This window comes from Colobus angolensis, unplaced genomic scaffold (genome assembly GCF_000951035.1).
Source record: "Colobus angolensis palliatus isolate OR3802 unplaced genomic scaffold, Cang.pa_1.0 Scaffold442, whole genome shotgun sequence".
Taxonomy (NCBI): Eukaryota; Metazoa; Chordata; class Mammalia; order Primates; family Cercopithecidae; genus Colobus; species Colobus angolensis.
Window position 1 is genome coordinate 226957 of NW_012117844.1, and position 16352 is coordinate 243308.

Sequence of the window (16352 nt, forward strand, 5' to 3'; positions counted from 1 at the left end):
AGCTTTTTTTTTTTTTTTTTTTTGGCTTTTTCTTTTTGGCCCCTGCATGTCAGGCAACGAAATATTTATGACAGACAGAGACACCTTATATTATTGCTCTGAGCTCGAGATTTTGACCTGTTTGATCTGAGAGCCTAAGTTTTATATACATTTATGTAGTTACAGACTATGGATCCTTCAATTAACTGCTCCATTGCCCTGAGCAATTGTTAGACACACCTAAATGTACATTAAAAGGGATTACTCTTAGGTTTAGATTGTTGGTTACCATGAAGCTGTTGTAATTTGTAAAGTCATTAATTTGAAAGTCCTCTAAGGTTTTTTTTTCTTTTTTCTTTTTTCTTTTTTTTTTTTTAGTGTTGTCTAGAATGCCGCAATCACTAAGTTTTATCTCAGCACCTGTAGAAAAGTCAGCATATTCAAAATAGGCAGAAAAAAAAATAGAGATAGATAACTTGGAAAGCTCTACATGTTACCCATATCATTCTAGAGGTTTTTAAACAGTTTGAATAATGACCATCTGGGCTCTGAATCTTCCCTGATGTAATTTGCTCATCAGTTTAGAAATGTGCACATGTATAGGCCATTTAGAAACGTGCACAATTATGGGCCTTAATATAGCTGTCTGGGGTCCCAGAAGACCTGTATACCTTAATGTTTACGGATCCCATTCTGTTTCTTATTAATCTCTGACGAGCAAAGAACATCCTATAAATCCTGTTACAGAATGTCATGAGTTTGTACTGATGTTTTAGATGGTGGCAACAGCACTAGTGGCTTTTAATTAGCCATCCAGCACATACCATTTAGGATGTTTATTTTTGCTCTTGGAAGATTTTTAGAAGCAAGCAAGGGAAAGGAGTGAAATAATTTACAGATGCACATAACCAAGCTAAAATGAAATTAAGATAAGAGTATTCACAAAACTGTTAACCCAGGTATGCAGATGAAAAAAAATATTCAATTAGGCACACAGAAAGAACCAAAAGTAAATTCACCAGGTAACATGTGCCTCAAAGAGAACGCAAACTCTACAGAAACAAGATTACTCAAACCAAATGGACACCTGTCTTTTATACCAAAAATGACTTGTCAGAAACATACACACACACACACACACACACACACACACACACATCTTATCATGGTAAAAGGGATGTAAGGTCTTTTATGTAAGGTGGCCTTGTAACCAAACCAAATCCTGAATAAAGTCAAGAATTTCTACCAAAAGAAGGAGGCTCAGCCTGAGAAAAGACTTACGAGGGCAGAAGTGAGCCATGGAAGCGGAAAGCTCAAAAGTGTCAAATAAGAACTGCATACGAGTCCCAGAAATCACCTGTTCCTTCTGATAGTGATCCTTTCGCAGGTCCCACTTCTGGATGCCGTTTATATCAACTTAAATGACAATCAGAGAGAAGCTTTCTTAAAAATATGATACGTATTTGGGAATAAGTAATTGCATTCCAATGGGAATACATGTGCCATAGTAAACTATTGCATGTTCAGAAAGGTAAACGAAAACAAAGATTTTTAAAGAAAAAATGAGGAGGATTACCTAATTGTTTTGAGATAATTATCTTTGGCTACAAGGATCAATAGAAAGAATGACACCAGTCCAAGGTTGGACAGGCAGCTGCTGAGCAGAGGTCCTAGCAGAAGCTTGGGTAAGGTTGCAGTTTTTGCGGTCTTTTGTGACAGTTTTTGTTTTCTGGCATTTATGAATGAGAATCCTCTCTTCATGTCCTTTCCCAGCTCAATTTGGCAGAGGGCTTTTTTTTTTTTTTGGCACAGCAACTCCATTTTGATTCTGACAACTATCACACTATATACTGTACAGATGTTACGTATATCTATTTTATGGACTTAGCTGAATATGTTCCCTGAAGGGAGAAAAGGCTACTATGCAGGATCTCTGAATTCACTTTCCTGCAGGTAATGTGAAACATAAATTTAATGTTTATTAAATATAACTCAAATATAAACCATATGGCCCAGTTTCAGTGGAGTGTTGCATTAAAAAGAAATACAGGCCAATGGCCATAAGTCATTCAAAAAATAGTTTCCACTTCTATTTATATCTGAAAAAGAGCATAAGCGAAAAACAATTTATAACTTTCAGCACTACTTCTAGGAATCTCTTCTGGTTCTTAATGCCCCCATAGTTGCTACTGAGCCTCTCAATGTCTATTTTCTAACCCTTAAAAGCCTCAGCCCATTTGGCTTATCTCTATCTCTTTTCCTCCTCCTGTCCTCCCACCTCGCCAGTTTCCTCTCTCCCTCACTCTGTTTTTCTCTCCCTACCCGTCCTTACAGATCAGACCCTTAGTTTTTCATTCTATCGGTTCCGTCCACTCTTCCTTGCCTGCCATACCCAACCAACCCTGTTTCATTCTCTAGATATTTACATAGCTAGCTCTGACTTTGTCTCCACACTTTTTAGGAAACACCTTCCCCAACTGCCCTATTTAAAACAGCCCCTCCAATCCATCACTTTCTACCCCTTATCTGGCTTTATTTTTCTTAATAGTGTCTATCACTGCCTGACATTTGGTTCTATATTTGTTTGTTCGGAGTTTTTTATTGTCTATCGTTTCTACCAGAGTAGAGGTACCTGAGCACTGGAACTATATAGTGTTCACTGTGTGATCCCTAGTACCATTTCCTGGCACATAGTGGGCTCCAGAAACTATTTGGATAACAAGTGAGTTAATGAGAAATGAGTGGTTTGTATCAGAAATCATCATTTTAACTCTCCTTTCCAGAGAAATAGTTATATCTGAATATGAAAGTTGAGAAACCCTTCTAGTTAGGTCTTCAGGCCTTTTCTCCATCTAGTCTCTTCTGAAGGAAAGTAGGGATTAGGTATTTAGTTTCATATCTTTAAATACTATCTATATGTTAATGAATCACAAATTTATATCTCTAGGCTGACTATTCCTTGCATTCCAGACCAATATATGCAATTCTTGGATTGCATTGATTGAGAGGGAAGGGGATCCTGAATGTTAGAATAGTCATATGTAAGAAGACAGTGATAAAGCTGGGGACATTAAGCCTCTAAGTTTTGATGAGTTTTTGTCCTCTCCACTCCTGTCTGAGGAGATTAACCCTGCAGTGCCTGAGGAAAGTATAATGACCTCCCCTGAGGCAGTTACCATGCAAGACAATGCTGAGTCTCCTCACCACTCACCCCTACACTCCTCTTTGCTTCTGGACCTATAATTAGACTCAAGTCCCAGCAGGCATCTAAAGGTGAGGTAGAAAGTGTGGCCCATGACAAGGTATGCTGTACTTCAAAAGAACTACAGTACTTAGGTTTTCTAACTTATACAGAAATCCATAGAACATGTGTGGAATGGAATATTAAGGGTGTGGAATAATGGTGGAAGGAATATGAAATAAGATCAGGTCAAATTTGTTGATATGGGCTCACTAACCAGAGATTCTGTGTTTAAGGTTTCAGCTTGGGGAATTAGAAAGGGCTATAATTGTTTGACTGGTTGGTTGGTTGATTGGTTGGCTGAAACATGGATCAAAAGATAGCCCACCATTAGCAAATTTGAAATGCCCCATATCCCTCAGTTTAATGTAGAGGAAGGGGTTGAAAGGCTTAGGATAATTGGAATGTTGGAGTGGATTTTTCATTTAAGACCTACTAACCCATCCTAGAATGGTCCAGTAAACATATCTTTCATTGTAATTATAAGAAATGAATTTGTGAACGGAGCCCCAGCATCCTTGAAGAGCATCCTTGATTGCTCTTTTCTATAGGCCAGACTTCACAATGGGAACTGCAGTTCCTGAACTGGGAAACCTAAATGCAATGCGAATAATTAGATTCTGGGATGGGAGGGGCCAAGTGGCAGCATTCAACCCCCAAAGGCATAGTAAGCATGATTACCAGAATGAACAGCAGAATCGAAGCAGCAGTTCAAATAACCTGGCTCACATAGACCTATGGCATTGGCTATTTGATCATGGTGTTTATAGAAGTGAATAGTTAGGATGCCTACTAATTTATTACTTGATCTGTATAAGCAGAAAAGTTCTACGTCAAATGAATAAAAGTCAAACCTGAACCATAAAGAGCGTCACAGCCACTCAATCGATTCCCAGACATAAGCTGGTTTACAGACCCAGAACCCCTTGAATGAAGGGGAAGCCAGGTACTCTTGAAGAAAGACCTTGATACACTGCCAAAAATTAGTAATATTTCTCTCAGCCTACCCCAAAGGGATCCATGGCCTTTTACCAAGGGAACTGTGAGTTTGGGAAAAGGAAACAATCAGACCTTTTGGAGATTACCAGACATAGGCTCCAAACTGACATTAATTCCAGGACATCCAAAAGTCACTATAGCCCACTAGTCAGAGTAGGGGCTTAGGAGAAATCAGTTTAATTCAGGCCTGTGTCACAGTGTGTCCAGTGGGTCCCCAAAGCCATCCTGTGGTTTTTTTCCTCCATTTTGCAATGCATATTTGGAATAGACATACTCAGTAACTGGCAGAATCCCCACATTGGTTCCCTGAACTCGGGAGTAAGGGCTATTAAGGTGGAAAGGGTCAAACAAAAGCCACTAGAACTATCCATACCTAGGAAAGTAGTAAACCAAAAGCAACACCACATCCCTCGAGGGATTTCAGAGATTAGCACCACCATTAAGGACTTGAAAGATGCAGAGGTGATGACTCCTACCACATTCCCATTCATTTTTCCTATTTGTCCTGTACAGAAGACAGATGGATCCTGGAGAATGACAGCAGATAATCTTAAACTTGACCAAGTGATGATTCTAACTGTAGCTGTTGTACCAGGTATGGTTTCATTGCTTTAGCAAGGTAACACATTCCCTGGTATTTGTCATGCAGCTATTGACCTGTCAAACACATTTTTCTCAGTGCCTATTACTAAAGACCCCCAGAAGCAGTTTGCTTTCAGCTGGCAAGGATAGCAATATACCTTCACTGTTCTGCCTCACAGGTAGATACCACACTAGTTCATTACATTATACCATTATGCTGATTGGACCTAGTGAGCAAGAACTAGCAACTACTCTACCACTTATTGATAAGACATTTGCATATAAGAGGGTAGAAAATAAACTGACAAAAATTCAGAGGCCTTCTACCTCAGTGAAATTTCTAGGGGTCCAGTGTTGTGGGGCATGTTGTGATATCCCTTCCAAGGTGCATCTAACCCCAAGAAAGAAGCATAATGCCCGTTGGGCCTCTTTGGATTTTGAAGGCAATGTATTTCTTATTTGGGCATGTTATTCTCACTCATTTACTGAGTGCTTTTTCTGAGATATGCTTGAAGCACAGTGGTGAAGGGAAATCTGCCCAGTGAGAAGAATACCTGGTTGTGCACTTTGCTTAGCAAGAAACATGGCCAGATGTACAACTATGTACAATGTGAATGGCTATAGCTAATGGTTTATCTAGATGCTCAAGAGCTTAAAAGGAACATGATTGGAAAATTGGTAACAAATTTGGAGAGAGGTATATGAATAGATCTCTCTCAGTGGGCAAAAATATGTAAAAATATTTGTGTTTCATATGAATGCTCATCAAAGGGTGACCTCAGCAGAAGAGGATTTTGATAATCAAGTGGATAAGATGGCCCATTCTACAGATACCAGTCACCCTCTTCCCCCAAGCACCCCTGTCATCACCCAGTGGGCTCATGAACAAGGTGACCATGATGGCAATATGGGGGTACGCATGGGCCCAGCAACAAGCGTTTCTACTTCCCAACAGCAAGCCAACCATGGTCACTACTGAGTGCCCAACCTGCCAGCAGAGACCAACACCGATGCCCCTATATGACGCCATTCCCCAAGTAATCAGTCAGCTACCTGGTAGCAGGTTGGTTACACTGGACCTCTTTCTTCATGGAATGAGCCATGTTTGGTCCTTACTGCAGTTATCCCTTACTCTGGATCTGGATTTTCCTCCTCTGCATGCATTGCTTCCATCAAAACGATCCTCTTACAGAATGCCTTATCCACCATCATGGTATCCCACATAGTACTGCTTCTGATCAAAGAAATCCCTTCACAGCAAATGAAGTTAGTCACCACTGATGCCTTTCAAATGAAGTAGCAGAAAAAGGGAAGGAAAGAAAACAGTTAATATCCAAACATTATCCTATTCAATTGGAAGCTGAGACTCCTTGGGGCTCCTAATACCACTAGCAGGCAAAGTGTACTGGGCAAGGCAGTTGCAAGTACACCTCAGTAACCAAGGGTAAATCAGGTTGCTGCAGCACAGCAGGGGCAAGGAAGACTGTGTCTGGGAGCCAGGGGATTTCGTGGTACACAGCTCAGTAGTCCTATGCCCAAAAATACTCATCAATGGAAAATTGTGGTAACCTAATAAAGATAAGATCACTAAGAACTTGTATCCCATAGGCATAAGGTTAGATTAACCCCACCAAGTAAAAAATTCTGACCAGCCAAGATTCTGGCAGAGGGCAAGGGAACATGGAATAGGTGGAACATAGAATTAATGTAATGGTGATCAAGATAGGACTTATGACCAGCTACAGAAGCAGGGACTACAGCAGTCCCCAATTTAACAGAATTGTGACGTATGTTCCCTGGTAGAAGTAATCCTGTCTTAGACACCAGGACCTTCAAACCTACCCAGCCCAGGGTTTTAAGGAGAGGGAACAGTTAATTAATTGTTTATTATTATTATTATTAGGTATTTATTGTTATGATGATTATTAGGTATAATAGTGAGATCTCCACCCCTCAAACATGAAAACTGCCTATATTGCCTGATGCATAAACAGCCTCCTCCTCTATGATGTTCTTTCCTCAGTCTTTGCATTGGCTTGTTTCTGGACTCAGCTCAAATGTGACCTCTTCAAAGTAGCCTTCCATGACCACCTGTCATCTAAAATAATGCACTCTCTCCACCCCTACAATCACTATATTACTGCATATTTTATTTCCTTCCCAGTATTTCACAGGCTCTGAAATTATCTTTTTATTTCCTTGTCTATCCCCTTTCTTCCCCCACTCCACAAAGCCTGTGACTTTGTCTTATTTCTTCAGTACTTAGAACAGTTCCTGCTACATAGAAGAAGCTCACAAAATATTTCTCTATAACATAAGGACTTCTGGCCTCCAGGAATATAAGGCAAGAGAAAACCATGTACCAAAGTTCAAGTATGAGCCCTTGAAGTATGATTCCTGCAGAGGTGACAATTCTTTTGCTACAAGGAGAAACTCAAGACAATAGGTGTAGAACTGACAACTATTCTAAAATATTCTGTAATTATCTGTACTTTCTATCTTAAAGTGACAATGATAGAATAGGATTCAGAAGGGAAACATTTAAGCCTGCTGCTTTGAATTAATTATGGGCACAAAATGAAAATTTGGATTTTTGAGAGAAAGAACACTGTAAGTGGTCCATACTGGCTCTAGGAAAGCCCCTCTTTGAAACAGGCAAAATGAAATTTGAAATGTGTAGTTTCAGAGTGCTGTGTTGGAAGGACTGTAAAGAAATTTGTGAGGGCTGTGAAGTCAACTGTGTCTTATTCTCTATATCATGCCATCACCCAGCAAAGCTCACAGCATTAAGGATGAGAGGTGAAAGCATATGAGGAACTTTATAAAATGCTTTTGCATCCACATCACAGAAGTGAAGCTGGGCTACACCCAGAAACTAATTTCCACAGTGGAAAATGCACCATCTGAGGTGCCTTTCATTTCCTGGGAGGCAAATGACAAACCACACTGTAACTTCTCACACATTTGACCAAATAATCCCAATCTTGTTGTATTTATCTGGACCAGAGGTACAGGATGGGTATGTCAGTTCCCCATTACTACCTCACTGAACCAGACAGAGGAACAAGTTGGGAATGGGGACCATGGCCCATGTCATGTCAATTACAGATAGCAAACCACCCACACAAGTACCCTAGTTTATACATAATAGGCCCTCTGAGAACCCACATGACATCCTAAGTGCTGGATGGTACATCTGAAAGCACTGAGAGAGCTGAAAATCACAGACAGCCAAGTAAGTCCCTGCTGAATACATATCTAAGGAGCTTTGCATGCATTGTTTATTCCAGCAACTTTATGGAATAAATTACGTACAACAAATTAGTTTCAGATGGTAGGATATGAAGAGCTGATGTGCTGTATAAAGGAAGGTGAACTCCCAATTTTGACCCAACCACTTCCCATCTCGGGCATCTTGGACTCAGAATCCAGATGCAATTCATTTCTGAAATGCAGTGAAGATCAGAAAGTTAGTAAGTGATGAGGTTTAGAGATTTCAAAAAGAAATTTATGAGTATTGTTAACTCATTATATTATCCTATGATTTCTGGTTGTTATATGTGAAACCATAGGTAAAATTGAACCCATCCTTCCTTCATTCCTTCATTATGCACAGCAAGCAAAAATAAATGTCTTCCTGACATTTCCAACCTGCACAGAAATTCCATAATAGATTCAACTCAACACACGTTTAAAACCTCACTGCCTACCATATTGGGATGTCATTAAATTCCTGAAAGAGACATCATGTCTTTCTCTATTCCCCCTGAAATCATAAATTATTTGTTAAATTAACACGGTAAAATTGACTTATTTTGGTGTATAGTTTTATGAATCTTTCTACAGGTATAGACTCATGGAACCAACACTGCAGTCAGGGTAATAATTCTAGCACCCCAAAAAATTGTCTGACATTACTACTTTACAGTCCCTCTCCTACTTTAAGCACTAGCAAACCACTGGTATGTTCTCTGTCACTGTAGTTTTGTCTTGTCAAGAATGTCACATAACTTTTGTCATGTAACTTTTCACTCAGCAAAATACCTTTGTGATCCATCTAAGTTGCTCCACGTCTCAATAATCTGTCCTTTTTATTGCTAGGTGATACTCTGTTATATGGATATACCACAGTTTGTTTATACGTAGTTATTTTCAGTTTTTAGCAATTACAAATAGAGATGCTATAAACATTTATGTACAAGTTATGTTGTAAGTATAACTTTTTATTCTCTTGGGTAAATACCTAGAAGTGGGATTGCTGGGTCACATCCTACACGTATGTCTATAAGAAATTGCCAAACTTTTTACAGAGTGGCTATACATAATGTCTTTTTGATAAGTAAAAATATAAAAATTATTAAAATGACCCCCAAAGCTTGTTTACTTGTGTTGAGGGGATTCCAATAGTTATTCACCATAATAAAATATCGTTCTTAAAATAATCAGAGGCATTTGACTTCATTTCTTTCTTTTTACTTTTAAAGCTTCAATTAAGTCTTTCATATTTTAATGTGATTTTTAAAACAAAATTAAGTGCTTAACATTGTAGAAGCATAAGGCCTTGAGGAATCTACTTATACATGAAGAGATTTTAGTGAGAGACAGAGAATCAGGAGAAAATCTCATCATAGCTAGTTTAAGCAATATAACCCAGTGTCATATGCATCAAGTCCAATTTTCAATTCATAAATAAGCCTCCCCCTCCTTTCCTCCAAAAACGTCCACCCCAAGCTAATTACAGAAGAAAAGGGAACATGAACACCAGCCAGAAAAGATTCACAGTTGCCACTCTTTAGTTGCTACTTTAATGGGAAACACATGTGCAAGATACCACCCAGGAGACAACTGACCAATGTGCTCTGAAAAATGGAATGTCACAAAAATGAGCCATACAAGATGCTTACTCTCTTGAATAGGCCGAACACATAAAAATGTTTGATACCATTTTGTTCTTAGATAAATATGGCGAGGTCCCAAGATGAGATGCTGAGACAGAAATTAATTTGTAGCAACAAAGTTAAAAGGCAATGACTTAAATTAGCCCTCACTTCTTATCTCATCCACATGCCCCACAATAGTTGACCATCAGATTTGGAAAGTACTTAGCAAAGTTTACATGAGGAGAAATCCTGCAAAGAAATTGGAAGAAAGGGCAGAATGGTGATTGTTCTTATTAAATAACAACACTAACACTCATTAGCTACCATCACTACAAGAAGCCAGTTCTGTTCTGAGTGCTGTATGCACAGTATCTCATTATATCCATAATTTACAGGGTAGAATTATCTCCACTGTATTAGTCAGCTAGAATTGCCATAACAAAATACCATAGACTGAGTGGCTTGAACAACAGAAATTTATTTCTCACAGTTCTGGAAGCCAGAAAGTATGAGATCAAGGTGCCAGCTGATCTGGTTCCTGGTGATGGTTTTCTTCCCGGCTTGCAAACAACAAACTCCTCACTGTGTCCTCACATGGTGGAGGGGTGGGGGTGGTACGGAGAGACAGAGGGTGAAAGGGAGAGCTCGAGAGCTCGAACGTGTTTCTTCTTATAAGGGCACTAATCCCATCATGAGGTCCCCATCCTCATGACTTCATTTAACCCCAATTGTCTCCTAAAGGCCTCGTTGCAAAATACCAATACAGTACGCTTTAGGGCTTCCACACATGAATTGTCAGGGAGAGTCAGGGAGGAACAGTTCAGTCAATAGCATCCACTTTACAAATAAATGATGTTTCAAGAGAACAAGGAGTTCACAACAGCCCACTCAGTTGGCAATCAGCAGAGTTTGAACTTGAACCCAAGGGTATCAGACTCTAAGAGAAAAATATATACTACTTATTGACTGCCCACTAAGTGTCAGGTGTATCTATACAACATCTCTATTCTCTATGGGAAGCCAAGTTTTTCCCGTTATTCTTTCCAGTTATAGATACGGAAACCGGCCCCAAATAGTTAACCAGCTATTCACAACCTACCATCTAAGCCTAACATACTGCGTAACATTGATCCTACTGGTTATCAAAGTGAGGCCCCCATCATCACCTGGGAACTAATTAGAAATGCACATTTTGGGACCAAACAGCAGACCTACCGAATCAGGAACTCTATGGTGGTGTCCACAATCTGTGTGTTAACATACCTTCTAGGTAAATCTGATCCATGATAAATTTTGAGAACCACTTGGTTGTTCCATAAATTTATTAAAATAACTAATGCATTGAAAACTCAATAATAAGTGGTATATCCAGAATTCATATACAGATCTGTTTGGTTCTAAAGCCTATGGCTTTCTGCTCTACTGTACTCTTCCATCCCAACTTTACGAAGGGAAGATCTGTGATTGCAGAGCCCAGTTCTGAATTCTGCTTTGCCGCTATAATTCCGATCAGTTCTCCTACCTACAAAAATGTGATACAGGAAAATGTCAAAAGATAATCCCTGAGAATTAATAACGCTGCTTAATACTAATCAGGAAACACCTTTGGTATGAACTAGAAACCAAGCTTTGTGAAATTTTTATTTGGGCCTGACAATTTTGTGTTCCATTTAGTGTAAATGAGAAACAACCCAGTATATGGAAACAGTAAGTATGGAACAAAGTTACTTCTTTTAAAAAGAAAAAAAATGATTTTATCCCTCTTTGACTTTTTAAATCATGTTTAATCCATCTAATTGATCATTGCTTTATCTACATGTTATCGCTGTATAATTACCCCATTTCCCCCCTGCAAGGAACAAGACCATATTATATCCCTTTATAAAATCTTGATAATTTACACAAAGGAATAAAAATCTGCTTATAATAGAAATGGGGATTTCTATTTCTCATTTTTGGAGTGGTAAATGAAGGTACCTCTTCTCACATCAAGTGCCTTTTAAAATCATTCACAAAATAAAAGCACTTTGAAAAGGGTTATTTCCAATGCAAATATAGTCACCTGCTCTTGTGATCAATACACCTCTAAAACATTATATTAATATTTACAATATTAATGAGCATGTGTTAGTCACTGCACAAAGCCTTTTACATGTGGTAAAACTCATTTAATTATCACACACACATGAGGTAGCTTTTAGGATTATTCCCATTTCACAGATGAGGAAATTGAGAATCAGGGAGGGTAAGTAACTTGCCAGAGCTCCTTCAGCCAGGAAGTACAGGACTCTAGATATTAAGCTTATTAAAGAGCTCTTGCTGAAAATTGATTCAGACACGGACACTTGGCTCTGGATGGATGGGCTCAGCGTTGCTCTGCATCTGGATTACTTCCAAAGGCCCATCTGTGAGCCTGCCTGACCCCCGGGATGGGGCGGCGTAGCCTTTGCGGCCTTGGCACTCCATCTGGAGAGACTGAAAGGGAACAGCAAGGTGGTGACTCAGCGGCCTTGACTGTCCCTCAGTCTCCTGGGAGACAGAGAGCAAAGTGATAAAGGGACAGAGTGGGAACTGTAGTTCTCATTTCTCTGTTTGTTTTCCACTTGATTCTTAAAAACAGACCTATTAATCATTTAGTTCATGACTTTGGTCATTCCACTGACTCCTAACACATTTGAGTCAATGAAGCAAAAACTAGAAAGTTGTGTGTTCAAACTTCTCAGATGGAAGAATTAAAATCCTTTGAAAACATTTCATCAGCCAGCAGAAAGAGTCACATGTTTTTCTGCTTCATAGTTGTAGATGGATGTGACTTAAGCCCTAACTGGGAAAAACTTTGTGTGATTTACAACAGCAGATAGACATTCTGAGTAACCTTCTCATACTCTTTTATTCCACCTACCAAAAACAAAAGCTGTTTTCAGCAGAGCCCAATTAGGTGAAAAGGGTTTTCCAAGGAAACTGTTGCATGTGCTTCTTGATTCTGTCCTGATTTGGGAAGTTCATCCAGGCTGAAATTACTCTGTGGAGCTGACAGGAAGTTTGTTCAATGACTTTTGCCTTTCACAGCCCTGCTCTCCTTATCTCTACAGACACGCTTCCCACTTTCTTTTCTGGCTCCTTTCCTCCTTCCCTTCACACACACCTTCACATCTCCCATCTACTTTGATTGTATTAATTGATACCATAAAGAACACTGTTAGAAGGGGAGGCATAAGTGTTGTAGCATTTGAGGGGCTTTTAGTGCAGTAATTAAAAGCTAATACTTGACCTGGCCAGATCTATCATTGCATGCTATGTCCAGACTCTCCAAAACTGTGAGAGCCTATTTTGAGTCCCTCTTTCGTATCTTTGTCAGGATTTGAGTTCACTGAATATGCTGAGAGCTTCAGATAGAAAAAGACCCTATCCTTCCTCTCAAGGAGCTGACGCTTGCCCAGCAGGGACAGTAGGTTAATGAGTAGCAAAGCTCTCCCTAGTTAATCTGGCTCCAAGTGTAGTGTGATGGGTCCTCTACCAGGTTACTTAAGGGTATATGTCCACTGCCTGAACCTTAAAGGTCAGGTAGTGAGCCAAGGCTGTCATGCCCAGCCAAAGAGCAGGTGTCTCTGAGAACCCAAACATACTGAGCAAAACAGTCCCATCACACAGGCACAGTAGGCAAAGAGCCAAATAATTAGCTTAAATGAGAGATAGGAAGCGGGATGAATCTCTAGAGCTGTCCTGCTACTGCCCAGGAGTGCTTTGTATGTAAGTCTTAATAAACTCGTCTACTCACCAAGCTGGACTTGTCCAAGTCATTTTGGTCTCTTGATACCTTTCCAGTTTGCAGGGGGTGGGGAGGAAACATTACAGTCCTAAGTTTTTCTCATAACTCCAAGTGGATTCATTTAGAAGGCAATTTCCTAGCAAGCATCAAATTCACAGCAGATCTCCCTGGATCAAGGGTGATAAGCTTTCTAGTAAAATGATCGGTTTGGAATCAGATCTACTTAAGCCTAAATCCCTGTTCTACCTTGGACAAGTCATTGAATCTCATTACGCCTCAAATCTCTCTACTGTAAAATGCAAATGATATCTACCTCAAGACTCTACATGAGGATTAAATGAGGAAATGTTATACAAAGCATATGGCATAATTATTGGCAAACAGGAGGTACTCAATAAAGGGTAGTTTCCCTTCTTCCTCCTTGTCTCTTCCCAGGCCTCACAAGAGGACTGTGGCCTCTTAGTGAGATGATATAAAAGAGACTCTAACAATATTAAACACTTCAGGAGCACCCACTACATCCCAGGCACTATTCTAAGCACTTTATATATTTCAGCTCATTTAAGTCTTCCCTAAAACCCAATAAGATAAGAGCTATTATCATCTCTACTTCATAAATGAGATATCGGGTAACTTTCCAAAGTCACACAGTCAGTATGTATGTGATGGGGCTATGATTTGATCCCAGTTTATCTAGCTCTTAACTATCACATTGTTAGGAAACAGATAGTGAAACAGGTGCTAACTGTATCTGAAATGCAAGTACACAAAACAAGCAGTCCTCAGACAATGGGTTCTGTTTGATTTGCACAGTGTTTTAAAAATCAAGTCTGTATTTCTGACTGCTCTCAAAAAAGTTGGAAGATCTGGCACTAGGCAGCTCACATAGTGATGTGGCAACAAGCTATTGACTGGTGGCTGCTGTCCGGATTGAGGTCCCCAGTTCACCAGTCTCCAGTGCTCACAGCTGTATTATAGGGCCTGCTTCACTTTTAATCTGCACATACATTTGAGCTTGCCATCCAGAATTGGGCAATGCTGCTAAACATGGTCTTAGCCATAAAGACACAAGAATTGTGTTCAATAATGTGCACCCAATGGTTAAAATATCTGAATTAAATGAAGGAAAAAAATGAATGTAGGCAAGAGGTCTGCGTGAAAAGCAGTCAACAACCAGGTTCAAACACAACCACGCAGAAAATGCCTGGATAAGCCTTTGAGCCCTATGTGCAGAAATTGTAAACTCCACATCTCCACACCTAAACAAAACCTGAAAATGCAAGTTTCCTTACAGTCCATGGAGCAAAGACTCTTTTGCCTTCAATGTTAAATGCATTCCTCTTTGTTTGGCATAGCTAAAAGAGGGAGTTTAAATTTTCATGTACTACTTAACACAAACAATAACATTTAAACTGTTTTTTTTCTCTCTCTCTTTTTTTTTTTTTTTAGTTCTTTAGGCCTTAATGATTGACATGATCTTGGAGATCAGTTAGGTATGTAGCAAAACTGTCCTAGAAACCTGGAAGATGTGGCAAGAAGAAAACATGGAGCCTTTTCTGAACAAGACTATGAGAGAAGAAGAATCACTTCAATTTGTAAGTGTGGATCCTGCGGCTAAAGAACTTACCTAACACCACACAACCAGCAAATTACTGACCCAGCATATTCTGAACCAGGTCTTTATTCTTTCCAGGACTTCACAGTGCCTTCCTCAGAGCATCTCTACATGAAAATCTGTATAAAGAAGTGATCTGTGGTGTCGCCATTTGTATCAAAATGATATCACCAACTTATTTAAAAGACTTTATCTAAAAGTCTTCAGATAGTTTTGGCCAGGGAAGAGCTCTAATATCACACATTAATAGCCCTACCTTTGTAACATGTAAATTGTTTTTTGTTTTAACATCTCAGTTTCATTAAACTGAGACCAGAAAGAGCCATCATCTTTTTACCAATTTGTAATCATTTCATTGTGTTATGGACCTGTAGCAATGTTGACTATATTTACAAATCTGTGAGTGAAATCTTAAAACCATTTTCCTCTTCTAATCTCTCCCATCCTGCCTTCTTAGAAGCACACAAAGCATCTCAACCACTCCCAAATTCCCTGTTGGAATACCCTTAATGATTCTGAAATATTTTGTTATTCCCCAAACACCGCCCTAAAGACGAATCACTAGACTCCAGGCTCTTCACATTGCCAAGTTGAATAGAGTTCAAATGTTCTATCTAACCAAATTCTAACTTACAACAAAGCCACATATAGTAGATGATGTGTAAGATATTCCGAAAATACCAAGGCAACAGGGAAAAAAATTTGTCATCAAGAGGTCCTCCCAGAACTTCTTGTAATCTAGAATAATCATTTTTATCAAGTTCCTGTAACCTAATCATAGCACACGTGTATATATATGTATGACTAATAACATAAATCAACTTTCATTTTAATAATGTATAGCTTAAATTTTCTCACATCCAAAACAATTAGTGTTGCCAAATTTAAGACTATTTCTCTACTTGAGACATCAGAACATGCACAAAGACTTGAGGAATAAATAAACCCAAGAAAACAATCTTAGCCTGATAAAGTAAAAATTTTGAATAAATTCATAAATCATTTAAAACACAATCTTATGAAATTAGCCATTTCATAGTATGTTATGAATGTAAAAGCAGAACACAGAAAAGGCATTTTCCAAAAAGATATAGGACTTACTAGAATTTCCTTTTATGTTAAAAAATGGCCCATGGAGGAGCAGTTTTCAGAATGACCAGGGCATAGTCAGACACCTCTTTCATTGGAAGCTTCACCAAAGAGTACACTTCTCCTGAACTCAGAATTTTGAGTCCAGACCCAGCTCTTGCCAAAGTTCACTGGGAGTTTTGCTAAGCTTCAAGGCGA

General features: G+C 39.1%; 1 long non-coding RNA gene across 1 annotated transcript in view; it reads left to right on the forward strand.

Moving 5' to 3' along the window:
• Nucleotides 1–15907, forward strand: part of LOC105522846 — an 86562-nt gene extending 70655 nt beyond the window's left edge. Inside the window, exon 3 of the long non-coding RNA XR_001003501.1 lies at nt 14900–15907. This is a non-coding gene — a long non-coding RNA (uncharacterized LOC105522846). The remainder of the gene's footprint in view (nt 1–14899) is intronic.
• The last annotated feature ends 445 nt before the right edge of the window (nt 15908–16352 follow it).